Source organism: Sphaeramia orbicularis, chromosome 15 (assembly GCF_902148855.1).
Source record: "Sphaeramia orbicularis chromosome 15, fSphaOr1.1, whole genome shotgun sequence".
NCBI classification, from domain to species: Eukaryota; Metazoa; Chordata; class Actinopteri; order Kurtiformes; family Apogonidae; genus Sphaeramia; species Sphaeramia orbicularis.
This window is the reverse complement of record NC_043971.1, coordinates 41,268,099-41,275,046: the sequence shown is the minus strand read 5'-3', so window position 1 is coordinate 41,275,046 and position 6,948 is coordinate 41,268,099. Positions and strand designations below refer to the sequence as shown.

Sequence of the window (6,948 nt, the reverse complement as noted above, 5' to 3'; positions counted from 1 at the left end):
AGACTTTTATTAACCTTAGTTTTATTCAAAGAAGCATTTAGTTTTCTTAGTTTATGTTTATATTTATATTTATGTTTATGTTATGGTCTCAGACTTTTATTAACCTTAGTTTTACTCAAAGAAGCATTTAGTTTTCTTTGTTTATGTTTATGTTTATGTTTATGTTTATGCTATGGTCTCAGACTTTTATTAACCTTAGTTTTATTCAAAGAAGCATTTAGTTTTCTTAGTTTATGTTTATGTTTATATTTATATTTATGTATATGTTATGGTCTCAGACTTTTATTAACCTTAGTTTTACTCAAAGAAGCATTTAGTTTTCTTAGTTTATGTTTATGTTTATGTTTATGCTATGGTCTCAGACTTTTATTAACCTTAGTTTTATTCAAAGAAGCATTTAGTTTTCTTAGTTTATGTTTATGTTTATGTGTATGTGTATGTGTATGTGTATGTGTATGTTTATGTTTATGTTTATGCTATGGTCTCAGACTTTTATTAACCTTAGTTTTATTCAAAGAAGCATTTAGTTTTCTTAGTTTATGTTTATGTTTATGTTTATGTTTATATTTATGTTTATGCTATGGTCTCAGACTTTTATTAACCTTAGTTTTATTCAAAGAAGCATTTAGTTCTCTTAGTTTATGTTTATGTGTATGTGTATGTTTATGTTTATGTTTATGTTTATGTTTATGTTATGGTCTCAGACTTTTATTAACCTTAGTTTTACTCAAAGAAGCATTTAGTTTTCTTAGTTTATGTTTATGTGTATATTTATGTTTATGTTTATGTTTATGTTTATGTTTATGTGTATGTGTATGTTTATGTTTATGTTATGGTCTCAGACTTTTATTAACCCTTTCATCCATAGTGGTCACTACAGTGGACAGCTGTTCAAAGGTGTTCTTTTGTATATTCATGGGTTTTGTTGTTTTAGTTCTGTAACAGCCAACACAGTAGACACTTATGCATCATCCCATACAGTGCAATTCCTACCATTACTGTAACTTTGCTGTTCTAGATAAACCTGATCTGCACTAACATGTTTGAGTGTAAAAAATTGCTCGTTGTTATTAGACTGTATTAACAGTTTGTTTGTTTTTTTTTAAAGAAAAGTTATCTTTTTTTGCATATTATCCCCATGAAGTGAGTAATAACTAGTATTACAGTATTTTAAAATGTGAAAAAACATCAGATTAGCAGCATTAAAAATGTTTTTCTTTCATAGTTTTCACACAGTATATCAGTAAATACATGTTTCTTTGCTTCTAAAATTAAACGTATTGTGTCCAGCTGAGTGGACAGTTTAGTAACTAAGGTTCATAAGGGTAAGGTTCATTAAAAAAAATTCAATCGCATTGTTTTTTTGTTTTGTTTTGTTTTGTTTTGTTTTTTTTCATGCCTAAAGAGGAATAAAAACACTCAGGATAAAAATCTTGATTAAGGTTCTCATAATTCATGCATGACAGGGTTAATTTATTTATTTAATTATTATTATTATTATTATTATTATTATTATTATTATTATTATTATTATTATTATTATTGTTATTATTATTATTATTATTATTAATAATAATAATAATAATAATAATAATAATAATAATAATAATAATAATATTGTTGTTATTATTATTATTATTAGTAGTAGTAGTAGTAGTAGTAGTAGTAGTGTTAGTAGTATTATTATTTAATTTTGAACATGCAAAGAAACAAAATAAAACAAAACAAAATAAAATAAAACAAAATAAAACATTTAAATGGACAGAATCTATCTTCAAGCACATACAAGTCTGAATTTTGCGTGGTCAAAAAGGAGTAGGAAGAAGTATAAACTTGTTTAATCCTACCCCCCTTGAGTCAAAGACACACACAGCAGAGTCTCTGCATCGACTCTGCCTGAAAAACTCAAAAGATAAAATGTTATATGGCTAAATATGGAATTAAAAAGTATTTCTAAAAAGTCAGTCATATGTAGTCAATGAAATCTAAATATTTATTCTAACCAAATAAATTTCACATAACTGACTGAACCACAAATATTTGTACAAATTGTGCATTTACTGAATATTAAACAAATTTTTTTAAATATTTCGTCTGAAGCTGAAATGTCTTAAACTGACTACACTTTTATTAGTTTTCATGAAATATCTATTCAATATTGAATGGATGTTTTACTGCTGTTAAAACTCTGCAGCCCCCAGTCACAGCTCTGTTTTGCACCTAAAAATAAACATACAAACATTATTAGTTCATCATCAACAGCAATAACATCAGCAACATTAATATTATGGAACACAGATATGTCATTTGCACTTTTATCAGACAAAAAAGGAGTGAAAAGACATGTTAATGTTTTTAAGCTGAGAAATGTCAAGTTGATCCTGACTCTACACTGCCCCCTAGTGGAAAGCTCAGCCCTTCAAGGAGGAATGACAGACATGTCAAAGAATTCATGTTATACAGTTAGCTGTTTAGAAGCCTACTGGTAAACTGAACTGGTGTCTGTGGTCAATGAGTAAAACAACCACCTGGGAAAGAAATACTCTAATATAATACTGGTGTGGTTTTAACAGTTTTGTTTTGTTTTTTTTTTGTTTTTTTTGTGTTTTGTTTTGTGTTGTGTTACATCCAACCCCACCCCTGTCAGACAGTGTTTAACTTCTGTATGAGCAAATTGGGTTGAAATTTATTCATGAAGCTGTAATTTCATCTAATATAAGTCACATAACTTTATTTGCATCTGTATAAGCATTAAATAAAGTATAGTCTTTGGTTAAAAAAAAAAAGAAGAAGAAGAAGAAGAAATACAGTTTCTTGATCACATGACACTAAAATGGTCACATGACTGCTGTGTTATCCCCAAAAAATGGTGGAACTGATGTTGTTAAAACAATTGAAAAATCCTAAGATTCAAAGTCCTGTGTTCAAATTCTAAGTAAAGAAAGGATTTACATGAAGTTGATTAAAAAGGAGACCAGTTTTGTTTTAATAACTGAAGCATAAACTAACAGGTGCCTTTTTAATGCTGACTGAAATGAAGGTAATTTAACTTTAATGCATGGTTTAGTACGATCTATCATGTATTATAAGTTGTTTAACCCTTTATTTTAACCCATAAAGACCCAGTGTTACTTTTGTGTCAGTTCCCTAATGATTTTTTCTGTTTATTTAACCTTTCTTAAAAGATTTCTTACCCTTTATTATAATATTATCCTTTGTGTTTTGCATTTTTTTTCTGTCAAAATCAATTATTTTCCTATATTTAATTCACTGATCATGTAGATGTTCATTAAAACTCAGATTAAAGTTGAGGGTTATTATATCAAAAACAGAGAAAACTGAACAAAAGGTGACTTTTTCAGTAAGAAAATATTATTAACTGAACATAAACCAAGTGTGTCCATCTACTGTCATTGATCCAAATCCATGGGTTTTACTGGTGAATCAATGTTGTAGAACAGTGTTTTTCAACCTTGGGGTCGGGACCCCACGTGGGGTCACCTGGAATTCAAATGGCATCACCTGAAATTTCTAGTAATTGATAAAAAATAAAACAAAAAAAAACAAAAAAAAAACCTTACAAATAAAAAATATATGGTGAGTTGAGAAAGACAATCCCAATACATAAAAGACAAACTGTGAAGCTGAAACTGAAGCACTGTGGTACTGTTTATCCTTCAAATGCTCACTGTGGTCGGTTTCAGATGCTGCAGTTTTTTCATAATTTAGTTTGGTAACACTTGAAGGTCTAGTTTATAATGCATTAAGTGCACATTCATAAGACATTATAATGCATTTATAATGTATTATAAAAGTCATTACAGCAGTTTATGATCATGTACAACAACTTATGTAATGATCTGAGTACGGTGACTGAACCCAAATGCAAGACCCGGAAGCAGACGTAAAAGTTTACAGTGTTTATTAAACACAGGTTTAACTGACAAGTCAAGGATTGTGTTAGAATACAGATTCTTGAGGTTACAGAGTTCAGGGTTCTTCTCAGGGTTTGTGAGGCGGACCGGAGACGGACCCTCACAGCCTAGACCGAAAACACACGTTGGGTATCCGACTAGGGGAGAGCAGAGGGATGTCAGAAAACAGACCAGGTCATACACGGTGAGGCAAACGGATAGGCAACAGTACATTGGGATTAGACTAGCTCACGTACCAGAAAAACAGGCAAAAGGTCAAACACACGTTGAGGCAAACAGCAGCAAAGGCACAGACAGGGGACGGGCAGAAAGGCAGAGATCCAGAAAAACAATCCAGGTCAAAAACAGGCAGACAGACAAACAGGATCCAAAAAACGCTGGTAAGTAACACACTAGGCAATATGAACTGGCACAGGACAGGGGAAAACACAGGGCTTAAATACACAAGAGGGAGGGAAGACAATGAGACACAGGTGGAGCAAATCAGGGCAGGGACAGGTAATCACACAGGTGGAAATGATTAGGGAAAGGAAGCAAGGACACCAGACATGACATATGAGGAGAACTTAACAAAATAAAACAGAAAGTGACAGACAAAACACACAAGACAGGCAAAACCAGACTAATGTCTGGTGGCAGATGTGACAACTTATACCAAGGTTAATAAAGTATTATAAGTGTAGGCATAATGTATTATAAATTCAGCTTTCATAATGTTTTATACATCCATACCAAAGCAGTGTGAAGGAATTTATTTTTTTAGGTGGGAACTTTTGTTAGGTTTTGTCACTGGTCCCTACACCCATCTATTTTAGGGATTTCATATTTATTAAAAAAAAAAAAAAAAAGTATGTGTTTGAATTAACAAAGATTTAGTGCTGCCACATTATTTTTTTATTTATGTACAAAACAACATGTAATACCTCTATTTACTGTCTCTGTTCTTTTAATGTTTTGTTTTTGCAAAATAAAGACTTATTAAGAACACTTGGATGTATAATTTTTGACTTACACTTTACTTAGAGCCAGCAGATACTGCTCATACGTCATCATACTTGTGTTATAATATCATCAGTCATCTTGTAACTTATTATTGATGTTTCTAAGGCATTATTCAGTTTCAGAAACTACATGTCAGAGCAGTTCTCTGTGTCTTTATAACTGGCTACAGTTCTGATGGTTAGAATGTGTTCTGTAACGCAGGACTGGAGATTCTTCCTACAAACACTGTTGTCACTTTGGTATGGATGTATAAAACATTATGAAAGCTGCAATTATAATACATTATGTCTACACTTATAATACTTTATTGACCTTGGTATAAGTTGTTTTACATGATCATAAACTGTTGTAATGATTTTTATAATGCATTATAAATGCCTTATAATGTCTTATGAATGTGCGCTTAATGCATTATAAACTAGACCTTCAAGTAAAGTGTTACCTTTAGTTTGAGTTCTTGTTCGTTCAGTATTAATTGTCAGCCTCGTAAATCCAAACTGGACTGACTGTACATATCCTGACCAAGGAAAATCAAATTCTCACTTTGCGCAGTAATCTACACCTGGCTTTTCTGCCTCCATCCATAATGATATACATTATATAGACTAAATGTTGTCTAAAATTAATGTTTATTTGCAACATAGCATAGCAAACTATTATATGATCCAAAATAAATTAAGTTTAGCAAAAAAATTTCTCCATTTTGAATGTCTGGGGTCGCCAGAAATTTGTGATGTTAAAACGAGGTCATGAGCCAAAAAATGTTGGGAACCACTGTTGTAGAAGATGACGGTGTTACCATAGTAACTACAGATCCTCTGACCATCCAAATGAGTCATATCTGATGACCATGAGAAGACGACAAACTGTATTTTGCATGAATTATTCACATGGATTAATTAATGGATCAGCAGACGTGGTGGTTTTGGTCACTGGGTCTTTATGGGTTAAAAAGGTGTGTGTGTTTGTAGTAGTGTTTTGCATGTAAATAACCTGAAAACAGTCAAATAAATGCAGTGAAGTAAAAATGACACCACCTCCTCCTGGACTGCACAAGCACAAACCAACACCAAACTCACAGATACTTCAAATAATAATAAGGCTCCTGCTGTAAGAAGTGAGGAAAACACAGGCTGAGCCAAATCAATAGCTGTGACCATCGCTGCTGTGGCCAAATAGTTGCTGGACAGTGTGTGTTCTATTCTGCTGATGAATGATGGCATTTATGAAGCACAGAAACTACCCATAATCTCGCAGCACAACAATAATATCCAGTGTTCTGGTCCGATCGCTTCAGGGAAAACTGAATTTATGTCCATTTCACTTTCTTCATTTCTATATGTTTTTTTCTCAGAAATCCCATGAATTTCTGGGTTTGAAATATATGCACAGGAAATAATTATTTAACTGCTTGGGAATTTCTGTTAAAATTCAGTAGAACAAACAACCCTTCAATACAATCTTTTCACATTTTGATCTCACTCCCTCGGAAATACGAGTTTTGTTTTCATTCAGTTAAATGCAGCTTTTTTCTGTATTAAATTTGTACAGAAAACATGTTGTGTTTTTGCCTCATATTTCCACTTGAAAACCCTGGTGTTTCTTATGACGAATGTACTTTTTCGCATTATGTTGTCACAGTAAAACAATGATTAGTTCCAAAGCTGAAGGTATTTTCAAGTATATACAAATCCTATTAAAAACGGAAATGATTTCATGCTCAGATTTGACAAATATAAAGCAGGTTTTTGGATATAAAACATCTGAAAAATGACCCAGAGGATGTGGGATGCCAGAAAATGTAAAAGAAAGTTGGGTTTTTGCGGTTAAAAAAAAAAAAGCAGCTAACAGTAATGTGAAAGCTTTTGTGATGAGATGCTTGAAACCTATTTGATCTGTTTTCCTCATAATGACCTGAACCTCCTCATTCAGGAACAGCATGGGCCATAAGAACACTAAACAAACAATAACCAGGACAATAATCATCTTTAGTCATGCTGCTACCTATTTT

The 6,948-nt window shown here is 32.0% G+C and overlaps 1 protein-coding gene across 1 annotated transcript in view; it reads left to right on the top strand.

Annotated features, from left to right (window-relative positions):
• The first annotated feature begins 1,813 nt into the window (after positions 1–1,813).
• Positions 1,814–6,948, top strand: part of LOC115434727 (leucine-rich glioma-inactivated protein 1-like) — a 28,650-nt gene continuing 23,515 nt past the window's right edge. The window contains exon 1 of the mRNA XM_030156820.1: positions 1,814–1,825. The gene's annotated coding sequence lies outside the window, so the exon portion shown is untranslated. The remainder of the gene's footprint in view (positions 1,826–6,948) is intronic.